Raw genomic sequence first — 13,976 nt, forward strand, 5'->3', positions numbered from 1 at the left:
AATGGGAAAATTTCCTCACTGGCACAACCCTATTCTTAATGTTGGCTACATGTTACAGATTTAATGTTGAGCACATAATGTTAAAGGCTTTTTAAATAACATCACATTCAGTTGGAGAGTCAAGAAGGATGTGTTAATTTATTCAATCTTTCATTAGTTGGTGACCCGGTGTGATTATAATAGCATAAATAAAAAAACACGTAATAGGCTATGTATGCCAATAGACAAAACACATCTGCTTTTCCTCTAGATCACTTTACAGTGTGATGGAAATAAACTTTTCTTAAAGCGTGTTGTATATCACCACAGCTTTATTGGCACCCTTCTATATGTGTTGTATACTGTAATAGACAATTGTCCTGCAAAATGATGAGGTTTGGTAAAAAAAAAAAAAAAATCATTGCGAGCAAATGTCGAATTGTGTTTTGAAATTTAAATCAACAACGTAAGAGGCTTCAGGCTGTCTGATGAACTCTGTATGAACAAACACCCAGCTTTGCAGTATAGGTGGCACAGAAACAGCATCTGACCTGGCTTTAGATGTACTTTACACACTGTCTATTGCAGCTCAAAGGAGGCACTGTGAATTTACATTGCAATTTCATTCTAAGAGGCTATTAAATGTGAAGTGACAACATGAAACACTACTTTTAAGTGTGTGAATGTGTGTGTGTGTGTGTGTGTGTGTGTGTGTGTGTGTGTGTGTGTGTGTGTGTGTGTGTGTGTGTGTAAAAGCAAGAAGTCCAGTCCTGGCTGTATAATCAAACAATAAAACAAGAAACAATGCATGCCATCAAGAACATTTTTTATTCCACAGGAACTTGATCCAGTTCACTTGTTAAAGGATACTCCACTTTAAAATAAATTCTATCATCATATACTCACTCTCATGTTTTTTTCAATCCTTTATGAATTTCTTTCTTAAGCATGAATTCGAACAAGATCAATTAGTATTTTCAAAGCATTTTGGAACTCTTCTTGTTGGAAATTGACAACACGTTCATTTACATTTACATTTACATTTATTCATTTAGCTGACGCTTTTATTCAAAGCAACTTACAATTGCTATATATGTCAGAGGTCGCACGCCTCTGGAGCAACTAGGGGTTAAGTGTCTTGCTCAGGGACACATTGGTGTCTCACAGTGGATTCAAAACCGGGTCTCTCACACCAAAGGCATGTGTCTTATCTACTGCGCCAACACCACCCCCTCATCGTTCAAAAAGAGACGCAATGTCAGGACACTGCATAGAGAACTGCCTCTCCACAGCAACCTGGTCCTCTGTTGACTGAAATGGATTCTGCCCAAAAGTTGAAACTGGTGTCAATGAAGATCTTGCTTCACGGTCATACCTGCCTGCAGCCTCCACGGCATTTGGCAAAAGATCCACAGACACTCTCTTTTGGCATCCTCCATGAGCCAAAACATTAGGAACCCCCCTTTCTAATAATAATAATAATAATAATTAGACAAAAGAATATGTATCTTATCAACATAATTTCAGTAATTTGATAAGGAAAGGGACTTTTAACAGATGATAGAAGGTAATTTACAAAATCGGAGGCATTCTTGACTCTGACACAGTCACGGCCTGTGGCATTTACTTTATTTATTGGCAGTCGATTGATTCAATTGCATATGCCTGTACTCTGTAAGATTTACTGCAATAATTAACAGGGCCTATCATGAAATAATATTTGCCAAAAGTGTTAGATTTTCCTGAATGCGCTGTAGAATAATTTACATCCAAAGATTTTCAACATTACAATTTTTAGAGGAAACGTTCTTGAACTAAAAATAGCAAAAGGGAGACAGACACATTAACTGTCATAAATGGTTCATGAAAAGGGTCAACTCCAGATACATCTAATTGGGTGTCAACTCTGTCAATTTTTTCTGTCATAAAATTTTGTGGTTACCATTGTGCTGAAGAGTATTGCTGTCAATTGCGATTGTCACTTTGATTGAACTCATGAGCAGGTGCACATGTGTCGAATGTGTCCATCCTGAGCAAGCATTAATGGAAATTGTATGTTAAGTCAATGTAACTCAATTAGGTTATAACGGCTTTCCCCTGTTTTATGTTTCAACGAACTGATTGAAGTAGGTCACAACGACGACATTAGAATTTCTATGTAGAATCAGGTAGAAATACCTCCTTAAAGCAAACAGATTTAAGATCCACTGCTCTAGAGCTCCAAGATTGTATGTAATAAACTAACTTCCTTAACTTTATGTAGCTGTTGTGCTAGTCTAATTGTTTTCCTTTTTTTCCTTTTAAATAAACAGAATCACACAATTGAAAGAATATGGCCTAAAATAAATAACAGAGTGAATTATCCAGTGAAAGGGGCACTGATGCAATTAGTGAACCAGGAGGAACTGGACATGGAAGATGACCCGAAACGTTATTGCGTGTCTGCACTATCTTGTCAGGTTGTTACGGTTGGTCTTGACCGTGTGGTGCAGTCCTGGAATGCTCACTGGATTCCAGGTAAAACAAAGTTTAAGTGTGAATTATGTAATAGGCATGTGCAAGTATCAACATTTCATATCACAGTAATTACTTAAGGTTCAAGTTTTTTAATAGTATTGCAATAAAGAACAGGTTTTAAAAAAATTGTCTTTGTTAATGAAAAGTTTCAATTTTTGTGATGTATATTAAAATATCATGCAATATGGCAAAAAAGTATAAGTTTCAGATTTAAGAAACAAAATTAACCTAAATAAGCTAAATACTAATTTAAATAACCCTAATGCAAACATTAAATGAAAACAACACTTTGTAAAAAAGATAAAATTGTGGTTGCTTGCCCATTTATGATCAATCAGATCAGCCACAAGCTAATGCATTTCAGCAAAGAATTTATTATCAAAGCAAGGGAATATTCTAAAATGCTTACAGTTTTTTTTTTCAACTGCTTACACACAAAATTATTACGTGTCACACAATTTCTAAAACCAATTTCTAAAGACACTCAGACACCAGAACCACACACTAAATCTGCAAAACCATACACAAATGTTTGGCCTTTTACTCAGTTTTCAATTTCGTTAAACACTTTTTGCAAAACACAACACAATTTTCTACGCAACACACAAAAATCTGACAGGAAGTTTCTTGATTTCCTTTTATAAACACAACCAATCAAAATGCCACACTGATTCATCAGTGCCTCACACTAACTCCTCACATGTGCAAACACTTGTTCCTTTACTTAACAACAACCAATCATAACTTTAGTAGTGGCCATAAATAGGCCAAAGGTCAAGTAATAGGTTTTGGATAATGGATGCAAACACTGCAGACAGAGTAAGAGGAGTTGGAGGGAGAGCCAGAGGACGAGTTCGACTAATAGGAGTTGGAAGGGGAGCAAGGGAAGGAAGAGGACGAGTCAGAAATGGAGGACAAGGAACAAGAAGAGTGGTCTCGAATGAGATAGGGCTACAGTAGTCATTCATGTGATAAACCATGGTTTAACAATGAGAGAGGCTGGACTGAGAGTAGAAAGAAATTCATAAAGGATTGAAAAAAACATAAGAGCAAGTATATGATGACAGAATTTATTTTAAAGTGGAGTATCCTTTAACAAGTGAACTGGATCAAGTTCCTGTGGAATAAAAAAATGTTCTTGATGGCATTCATTGTTTCTCGTTTTATTGTTTGATTATACAGCCAGGACTGGACTTCTTGCTTTTACACACACACACACACACACATTCACACACTTAAAAGTAGTGTTTCATGTTGTCACTTCACATTTAATAGCCTCTTAGAATGAAATTGCAATGTAAATTCACAGTGCCTCCTTTGAGCTGCAATAGACAGTGTGTAAAGTACATCTAAAGCCAGGTCAGATGCTGTTTCTGTGCCACCTATACTGCAAAGCTGGGTGTTTGTTCATACAGAGTTCATCAGACAGCCTGAAGCCTCTTACGTTGTTGATTTAAATTTCAAAACACAATTCGACATTTGCTCGCAATGATTTTTTTTTTTTTTTTTTTTTTTTACCAAACCTCATCATTTTGCAGGACAATTGTCTATTACAGTATACAACACATATAGAAGGGTGCCAATAAAGCTGTGGTGATATACAACACGCTTTAAGAAAAGTTTATTTCCATCACACTGTAAAGTGATCTAGAGGAAAAGCAGATGTGTTTTGTCTATTGGCATACATAGCCTATTACGTGTTTTTTTATTTATGCTATTATAATCACACCGGGTCACCAACTAATGAAAGATTGAATAAATTAACACATCCTTCTTGACTCTCCAACTGAATGTGATGGTATTTAAGAAGCCTTTAACATTATGTGCTCAACATTAAATCTGTAACATGTAGCCAACATTAAGAATAGGGTTGTGCCAGTGAGGAAATTTTCCCATTGATTAGTTAACTTATGACAACACCAATGTTATTTGTTAATCTCTTCTGTAGATTTTGATCTTTTTAAGTTGTTATGATATATTGTTAATTAAAAAACAACAGTAAAATAGTACAATAATAAAAAATAAAAAAAATCGCGTATAGCCTACTATAATCAAACTAATAACACGGGTGACATAAAATACCCATATTATAACAAATAAATAAAATATATTTGGAAATCACCCTTCAAAACGAAGGCTCGGTTTGTGGTTCACAATTATTTTATTAAAAACAAAGACAAAGTCACTTATATTAATATATATATATATATATATATATATATATATATATATATATATATATATATATATATATATACATATATATATATATATATATATATACATATATATATACACATATATATATATATATATATATATATATATATATATATATATATATATTTTTTTTTTTTTTTTTTTTTTTTTTTTTTATTATTATTATTTTTTTTTTTTGTTAAGAGACGTTATATTGCGCTTTTAAATGTCTCCGCTATCGTCCTGTCAATCATACTCGTGGGTCATTTTCAGTAAAAATGTATTTCACCATCATCGGTACCCAAGTTCTGACTGCTGACCGAACACTGGTCATTGATCCTCTCCCGCTCGCGCTGTCTAGCGCAGCTTCACCACACAGATTTAACTCTGCACAGCTAATTAAAACGGGCTGGTGGCAGACTAATATTTAATATTTCTGATTTAAAGATTTCTGTGAAACGCGTAAAGTTGCAAAGAAGAAAGCCCAACAGGACCTGCCCTGCGCAGTTTAAGAATCGGTAGCCATAGTAACGTTAGAGGACTATTATTTTGTTGAACAGACCTGAGCGACAACTGATGACGTCACATGCTCAGATTTGCTTGACCAATCGGCGGAAGGGGGCGTCTCAGGACCGCCCACATGTGGAAAACGAATTTTGAAGTCATTTATTCGTTTTATGCCTCTGAACTAAAAAACGAAAAATCAAGCCGAAATCTCGTTTTTCGTTTTTTCAAAAAAACGAAAAAACGAATAAACGGTCCGTTTTCTCGTTTCTGCTTATTTCATTTCAAATTGGAAAACAAACTATCAAAACGTACACAATCAGGGTATCTTCCGTCCATTCCAAATCTGTTTCAAATTAAAAAACAGAAAACGAAAAACTCAAGAGGATTCAAGTGAGAGAACATGAATTAAATAACGAGAAATGGAAAAATGGCTCGTTTATTCGTTATTCCATCTAGGTTAACAAACGGAAAATGAGTTTTTAACTTGATTTCTCATTTTGTCGTTTTGGGTTTAAAAAACGGCTTATGGCTTCAATATTTCATTCGCACTTGTGGGCGGAGCTGAAACGCTTCTTTCATCTGATTGGTCGGATCGCTCCGCCTTCTACTCGGGCTCCTCAGTCTTTCAGAATAAGAGTCTTACAAGAGCAATATCTGAAACCAGATGTAGACACATAATTCGCGTTGTTGCGACTTGCAAGTCACCCCTTTAAATTATTTCTAGGTTATAGTATTGTATGAATATTGTCCCACTGTAAAAATAGTGCAAATAGTTCTGTCTCCTGGGATAAAAGTGAAGTGGAAATAAAAATCAATAATAGACTGAACATTTCCATGATAATATGTCTGTAACATTTACCACTCTCATCTTTTAAGTCTAATGGCACTAGGTAGGTGTGTGTGACATTAATAATTAATTGTGGAAATTAATATAGTTAAATTTATTAAATAAATTAGAATTATTAGTTTTATTACAGACAAAATTAAATGATGTTTCTCTTTTAGTCTTCTTTGTTGGCCTTGACAACGACTAAAATTTTATTGTTTCACCAAATTCAGCTCAGATCTTCAGACTCGTTTGACTCGTTGCTGTAACTGGTCAGACTTTTTCCTTCTCAAAAAATCCTAGTGACTTTCATTATCTGAGCGATGAAGGTCTTACACTTAAGGTCCACTAGAGGGGGAGACAGGATTTCTGTTTATGTAAGTTTAAATGACAGATAAATACATTAATTTCATGTGTACTACCATGAATATGCCATATCTGTGTAACACAGGTTCTTCAATGATAGATGGGGTGGTAGGGGGTATACCTTAGCTCAATGATAGCTGTATAATATAAAACAACATTAACTACTGCAGCTGGTACCAAATAAAAATGATTAAGTTTTGGAAAAACTGCAAGTCAAATGTACTTGCACAAATGACTTGCTGTTACATAATACCCCATATGCGTTGTTAGGGACGTTTTCGTCCACTAGGGGGTAAAGTTGAGTCTTATTTTGGCCACAACTTTCTCTGTGTTGCAGCTAATGGAATGATTGGTGACAAATCTTATTTTGACACTTATTTTGGGAAAATGCTTGAAATATTTCAAAAACTCAACAGTATACTGTTGGTAAATTCACTACCCTTTTGTTATGTTCGGGATGAAAACACCCACTAAATTAAAATGCTGTAAAAATGTCTCAGATAAAGATTTTTTTTTTTTTTTTTTTTTTGCATAAATCTATTAATCACCCTCAGTCCTGATCAAACTACCAAATGTAAAAAAAAAATCAAAGATTTTAACTCTTTAATTACCAAGTTCATAAATTATGTCACTGATTTGGGAAGAAAAAACACACACAAAATGACATATTTTCAATATAAAAAGTAATTGTGGACTGGATATTTTTTTTTACCTTTTATGACAGTCTTGGGCATGTCAAAGATTAATAACTGTAGATTAGCTTTGATGTATTGTTAGTTTTGTGCAGCATTAGATTTTAATTTTTTCTCCCTCATTTATTGTTGGTGGCTGTTTTTGTCCCATTGACTTCCATTATAACGACATTTTTTGATTGCAATGCCATGACACCATATAATCATGCACTCTTGATTGTTGGTGGTTTTCCCTGTTGGGAAGAGGTAACATTTGTTATTTTTACAGTTGATCACTAGTTGGGACCATTAACCCTTTAGGCCTGTACAAAAAAAGGCTTAGTTTCTGGCCTGTATATAGAGTTATATGGAGTTTAACAGCAAATTATAGTGTGTGTGTGTGTGTTTGAGAGAGAGAGAGAGAGAGTGTGGGAGAGACCTTTGTTTACTTACCTTGATGTATCTGAAAAAATCCAAATATGCACCTCATGCTCTCAGAACTACATGGACTAAACAATAAAAAAAAAAGAAGTGTGTTTATGCACCTGCTGACTTTTGATGGTGAAAAGAACGGAGGGCCTATGTGTGAAATACTTGTCTTTTCTTGATGGTGAAGCCAGTTTAAAACCTTTAAATCTTATAAAAAAAACTACTTTGAACATAATTGATTATGGACCAAAATGCAATACCAACTTCAAATAAGCAGCAACTCGCTGGAGGGGTCAAGCTGCATAATCATTTCTAAAACTCTGGTTCAAGTCAAGCCCTTTCTCGTATTGCTTGCTGCTCTTCTCACCATCAAATGACCAGAAGGATGGCATGCAAGTGTTTAAATCCATGTACTGTTTTTGTTTAGTCTATACTTATCACCACCATTAAAAGGCAGAAGGTGCATAAATACACTTTTGTTTACTCCATGTAGTTCTGAGAGCTGAGGTGTACATTTAGATTTTCTCAAATACATCAAGGTAAGTGCGCAAAAGTCTCTCTCTCTCTCTCTCTCTCTCTCTCTCTCTCTCCTACACACATACACACAATATAATTTGCTGTTATACTCCACATAACTCTATATACAAGTCAGAAACTAAGCTTTTTTTTGCACAGGCCTATCTAAAGGGTTGATGGTCCCACCTATTGATTTACTGTAAAAAATAACAAATTTTACCTCTTCCCAACAGAGAAAACCACAAACAATCAAGAATGCATGATTATGTTTCATGGCTTTGCAATCAAAAATGTAATTATAATGGAAGTCAGTGAAAAAAAAAACATCCACCAACAATAAATTAGGGGAAAAAAATTGTATCTAATGCTTATACCGGTTTAATTGAGTGAATGTTTTCATCCCGAACATAACGAAAGGGTAGTGAATTTGAACAATGCACAAGGGATACATAATAATTTTTATTTGGCACCAGCCGCAATTAATGTTGACAGCTAACAGGAGTGTGGTGGGGTGCGAGGTCTGTTTTGACCAATGGATGGAGACCTCAAGGCAGTGGCCTTAATGCTTATCTGAAGATTTGTCTTTATAGATTACAGTTTACATTGTACTTACTGAAGTACACCTCTGCATGCAGACACCCAACTGTACAAATTCATTTATAGATTTAAAACCCAGTCCTGAACCGGGAGAACCATGTTCTGCAGAGTTCAGTTCCAACACACTTGCTTGGACATTGCTACTGATCCTGAAGACCTTGCTTAGCTTAGGTGTGTTTATTTGGGGTAGCTAAACTTTGCAGGACACTGGCCATCCAAGAGGAGGACTGAGAGTCCTGACATTAGCATTTACATTCAGTGCATGTGATTTATCAACACTGAGTACATCTTAAAATGTACAGCTCATGAAAAATAAAAGATCTAGATGGACAAACATTAAATGCATAAACCAGTGTGAATAAAAAATATATTAAAATACATTTGGAGGTAGGTTGAAAAAGCCAGAATGGGAAGTTTTAAAGTACAGCTTGAATTGTGAAGTTTATTCGTGTACACAGATATGGCATATTCATGATAGTACACATGAAATTAATGTATTTATTTGCCATTTTACGTAAATAGAAATCCTGTCTCCCCCTCTAGTGGACATTAAGTGTAAGACCTTCATTGCTCAGATAATGAAAGTCACTAGGATTTTTTGAGAAGGAAATTTGGTGAAACATTAAAATTTTAGTCGTTGTCAATTACTCTCATAATAAATGATAATAATGTTCAAATATATGTCGGCTTTCTCAAGGCCAACAAAGAAGACTAAAAGAAAAACCATTCAATTTAGTATGTAATAAAACGAATATTACTAATTTATTTCATAAATTTAACTATAGTAATTTTCCCAATTAATTATTAATGTCACACACACCTACCTAGTGCCTTTTGACTTAAAAGATGAGAGTGGTAAATGTTACAGTCATATTATCATGGAACTGTTCAGTCTATTATTGATTTTTATTTCCACTTCACTTTTATCCAAGGAGACAAAACTATTTGCACTGTATTTACAGTGGGACAATATTCATACAACACTATAACCTAGAAATAATTTAAAGGCGTGACTTGCAAGTCACAGCAGCGCGAATTATGTGCGCAGCAACATCTGATTCAAATATTATGTTAATTAACAGTGAGCGGTGGTTTCAGACACTACTCTTATAAGACTCTTATTCTGAAAGAATGTAAGCTCGAGTTGAAGGCGGAGCGATCCGACCAATCAGATGAAAGGAGCATTTCAGCTCCGCCCAAAAGTGCGAATGAAATATTGAAGCCATAAACCGTTTTTTAAACCCAAAACGACAAAATGAGAAATCAAGTTAAAAACTCATTTTCAGTTTGTTAACCTAGATGGAATAACGAATAAACGAGCCATTTTTCCATTTCTCGTTATTTAATTCATGTTCTCTCACTTGAATCCTCTTGAGTTTTTCGTTTTCTGTTTTTTAATTTGAAACGGATTTGAAATGGACGGAAGATACCTTGGTCCGTGTACGTTTTGATAGTTTGTTTTCCAATTTGAAATGAAATAAGCAGAAACGAGAAAACGGCCCATTTATTCGTTTTTCGTTTTTTTGAAAAAAACGAAAAACAAGATTTCGGCTTGATTTTTCGTTTTTTAGTTCAGAGGCATAAAACGAATAAATGACTTCAAAATCCGTTTTCCACATGTGGGCGGTCCTAAGACGCCCCCTTCCGCCGATTGGTCAAGCAAATCTGATCATGTGACGTCATCAGTTGTCGCTCAGGTCTGTTCAACAAAATAATAGTCCTCTAACGTTACTATGGCTACCGATTCTTAAACTGTGTAGGGCAGGTCCTGTTGGGCTTTCTTCTGTGCAACTTTACGCGTTTCACAGAAATCTTTACATCAGAAATATTAAATATTAGTCTGCCACCAGCCCGTTTTAATTAGCGGTGCGGAGTTAAATCTGTGTGGTGAAGCTGCGCTAGACAGCGCCGAGCGGGAGAGGATCAATGACCAGTGTTCGGTCAGCAGTCAGAACTTGGGTACCGATGATGGGGAAATACATTTTTACTGAAAATGACCCACGAGTATGATTGACAGGACGATAGCGGAGACAATTAAAAGCGCAATATAACGTCTGTTAACAAAAAAAAAAAAAAAAATTATATATATATATATATATATATATATATATATATATATATATATAATTAATATATTATATAAAATATAATTCATATATTATATAAAATATAAAAAATATATTAATATAAGCGAATTTGTCTTTGTTTTTAATAAAATAATTGTGAACCACAAACCGAGCCTTCGTTTTAAAGGGCGATTTCCAAATATATTTTATTTATTGTTATAATATGGGTATTTTATGTCACCCGTCTTATTAGTTTGATTATAGTAGGCTATACGCGATTTTTTTTTAAATTATTGTACTATTTTACTGTTGTTTTTTTAATTAACAATATATCATAACAACTTAAAAAGATCAAAATCTACAGAAGAGATTAACATATAACATTGGTGTTGTCATAAGTTAACTAATCAATGGGAAATTTTCCTCACCGGCACAACCCTATTCTTAATGTTGGCTACATGTTACAGATTTAATGTTGAGCACATAATGTTAAAGGCTTCTTAAATACCATCACATTCAGTTGAAGAGTCAAGAAGGATGTGTTAATTTATTCAATCTTTCATTAGTTGGTGACCCGGTGTGATTATAATAGCATAAATAAAAAAAACACGTAATAGGCTATGTATGCCAATAGACAAAACACATCTGCTTTTCCTTTAGATCACTTTACAGTGTGATGGAAATAAACTTTTCTTAAAGCGTGATGAGGTTTGGTAAAAAAAAAAAAAAAAAAAAAAACATTGCGAGCAAATGTCGAATTGTGTTTTGAAATTTAAATCAACAACGTAAGAGGCTTCAGGCTGTCTGATGAACTCTGTATGGACAAACACCCAGCTTTGCAGTATAGGTGGCACAGAAACAGCATCTGACCTGGCTTTAGATGTACTTTACACACTGTCTATTGCAGCTCAAAGGAGGCACTGTGAATTTACATTACAATTTACAACACCAGCAGTTGGTGGCAAGTAACCCTGATAATGTTTAAATACCAATTTACTCATTTAGGCTCACAATAAGCTGATTACATAATTATACCATGAAAAAAAAAAAATATATATATATATATGTGTGTGTGTGTGTGTGTGTGTGTGTGTGTGTAAAAGCAAGAAGTCCAGTCCTGGCTGTATAATCAAACAATAAAACGAGAAACAATGAATGCCATCAAGAACATTTTTTATTCCACAGGAACTTGATCCAGTTCACTTGTTAAAGGATACTCCACTTTAAAATAAATTCTGTCATCATATACTCACTCTCATGTTTTTTTCAATCCTTTATGAATTTCTTTCTTAAGCATGAATTCGAACAAAATCAATTAGTATTTTCAAAGCATTTTGGAACTCTTCTTGTTGGAAATTGACAACACGTTCATTCACATTTACATTTATTCATTTAGCTGACGCTTTTATTCAAAGCGACTTACAATTGCTATATATGTCAGAGGTTGCACGCCTCTGGAGCAACTAGGGGTTAAGTGTCTTGCTCAGGAACACATTGGTGTCTCACAGTGGATTCCAACCCGGGTCTCTCACACCAAAGGCATGTGTCTTATCTACTGCGCCAACACCACCCCCTCATCGTTCAAAAAGAGACGCAATGTCAGGACACTGCATAGAGAACTGCCTCTCCACAGCAACCTGGTCCTCGGTTGACTGAAATGGATTCTGCCCAAAAGTTGAAACTGGTGTCAATGAAGATCTTGCTTCACGGTCATACCTGCCTGCAGCCTCCACGGCATTTGGCAAAAGATCCACAGACACTCTCTTTTGGCATCCTCCATGAGCCAAAACATTAGGAACCCCCCTTTCTAATAATAATAATAATAATAATTAGACAAAAGAATATGTATCTTATCAACATAATTTCAGTAATTTGATAAGGAAAGGGACTTTTAACAGATGATAGAAGGTAATTTACAAAATCGGAGGCATTCTTGACTCTGACACAGTCACGGCCTGTGGCATTTACTTTATTTATTGGCAGTCGATTGATTCAATTGCATATGCCTGTACTCTGTAAGATTTACTGCAATAATTAACAGGGCCTATCATGAAATAATATTTGCCAAAAGTGTTAGATTTTCCTGAATGCGCTGTAGAATAATTTACATCCAAAGATTTTCAACATTACAATTTTTAGAGGAAACGTTCTTGAACTAAAAATAGCAAAAGGGAGACAGACACATTAACTGTCATAAATGGTTCATGAAAAGGGTCAACTCCAGATACATCTAATTGGGTGTCAACTCTGTCAATTTTTTCTGTCATAAAATTTTGTGGTTACCATTGTGCTGAAGAGTATTGCTGTCAATTGCGATTGTCACTTTGATTGAACTCATGAGCAGGTGCACATGTGTCGAATGTGTCCATCCTGAGCAAGCATTAATGGAAATTGTATGTTAAGTCAATGTAATTCAATTAGGTTATAACGGCTTTCCCCTGTTTTATGTTTCAACGAACTGATTGAAGTAGGTCACAACGACGACATTAGAATTTCTATGTAGAATCAGGTAGAAATACCTCCTTAAAGCAACCAGATTTAAGATCCACTGCTCTAGAGGTCCAAGATTGTATGTAATAAACTAACTTCCTTAACTGTATGTAGCTGTTGTGCTAGTCTAATTGTTTTCCTTTTTTTCCTTTTAAATAAACAGAATCACACAATTGAAAGAATATGTCCTGAAGTAAATAACAGAGTGAATTATCCAGTGAAAGGGGAACTGATGCAATTAGTGAACAGGAGAACTGGACATGGAAGATGACCTGAAAACGTTATTGCGTTTCTTGTCAGGTTACTACGGTTGGTCTTGACCGTGTGGTGCAGTCCTGGTATGCTCACCGGATTCCAGGTAAAACAAAGTTTAGTGTGAATTATGTAATAGGCATGTGCAAGTATCAACATTTCATATCACAGTAATTACTTAAGGTTCAAGTTTTTAAATAGTATTGCAATAAAGAACAGGTTTTAAAAAAAATTGCTTTGTTAATGACAAGTTTCAATTTTGTGATATATATTAAAATATCATGCAATATGGCAAAAAAAAGTATAAGTTTCAGATTTAAGAAACAAAATTAACCTAAATAAGCTAAATACTAATTTAAATAACCCTAATGCAAACATTAAATGAAAACAACACTTGTAAAAAAATATAAAATTGTGGTTGCTTGCCCATTTATGATCAATCAGATCAGCCACAAGCTAATACATTTCAGCAAATAATTTATTATCAAAGCAAGGGAATATTCTAAAATGCTTACAGTTTTTTTTTTCAACTGCTTACACACAAATTATTACTTGTCACAC

Source organism: Carassius auratus, chromosome 3, assembly GCF_003368295.1.
Source record: "Carassius auratus strain Wakin chromosome 3, ASM336829v1, whole genome shotgun sequence".
NCBI lineage: Eukaryota > Metazoa > Chordata > Actinopteri > Cypriniformes > Cyprinidae > Carassius > Carassius auratus.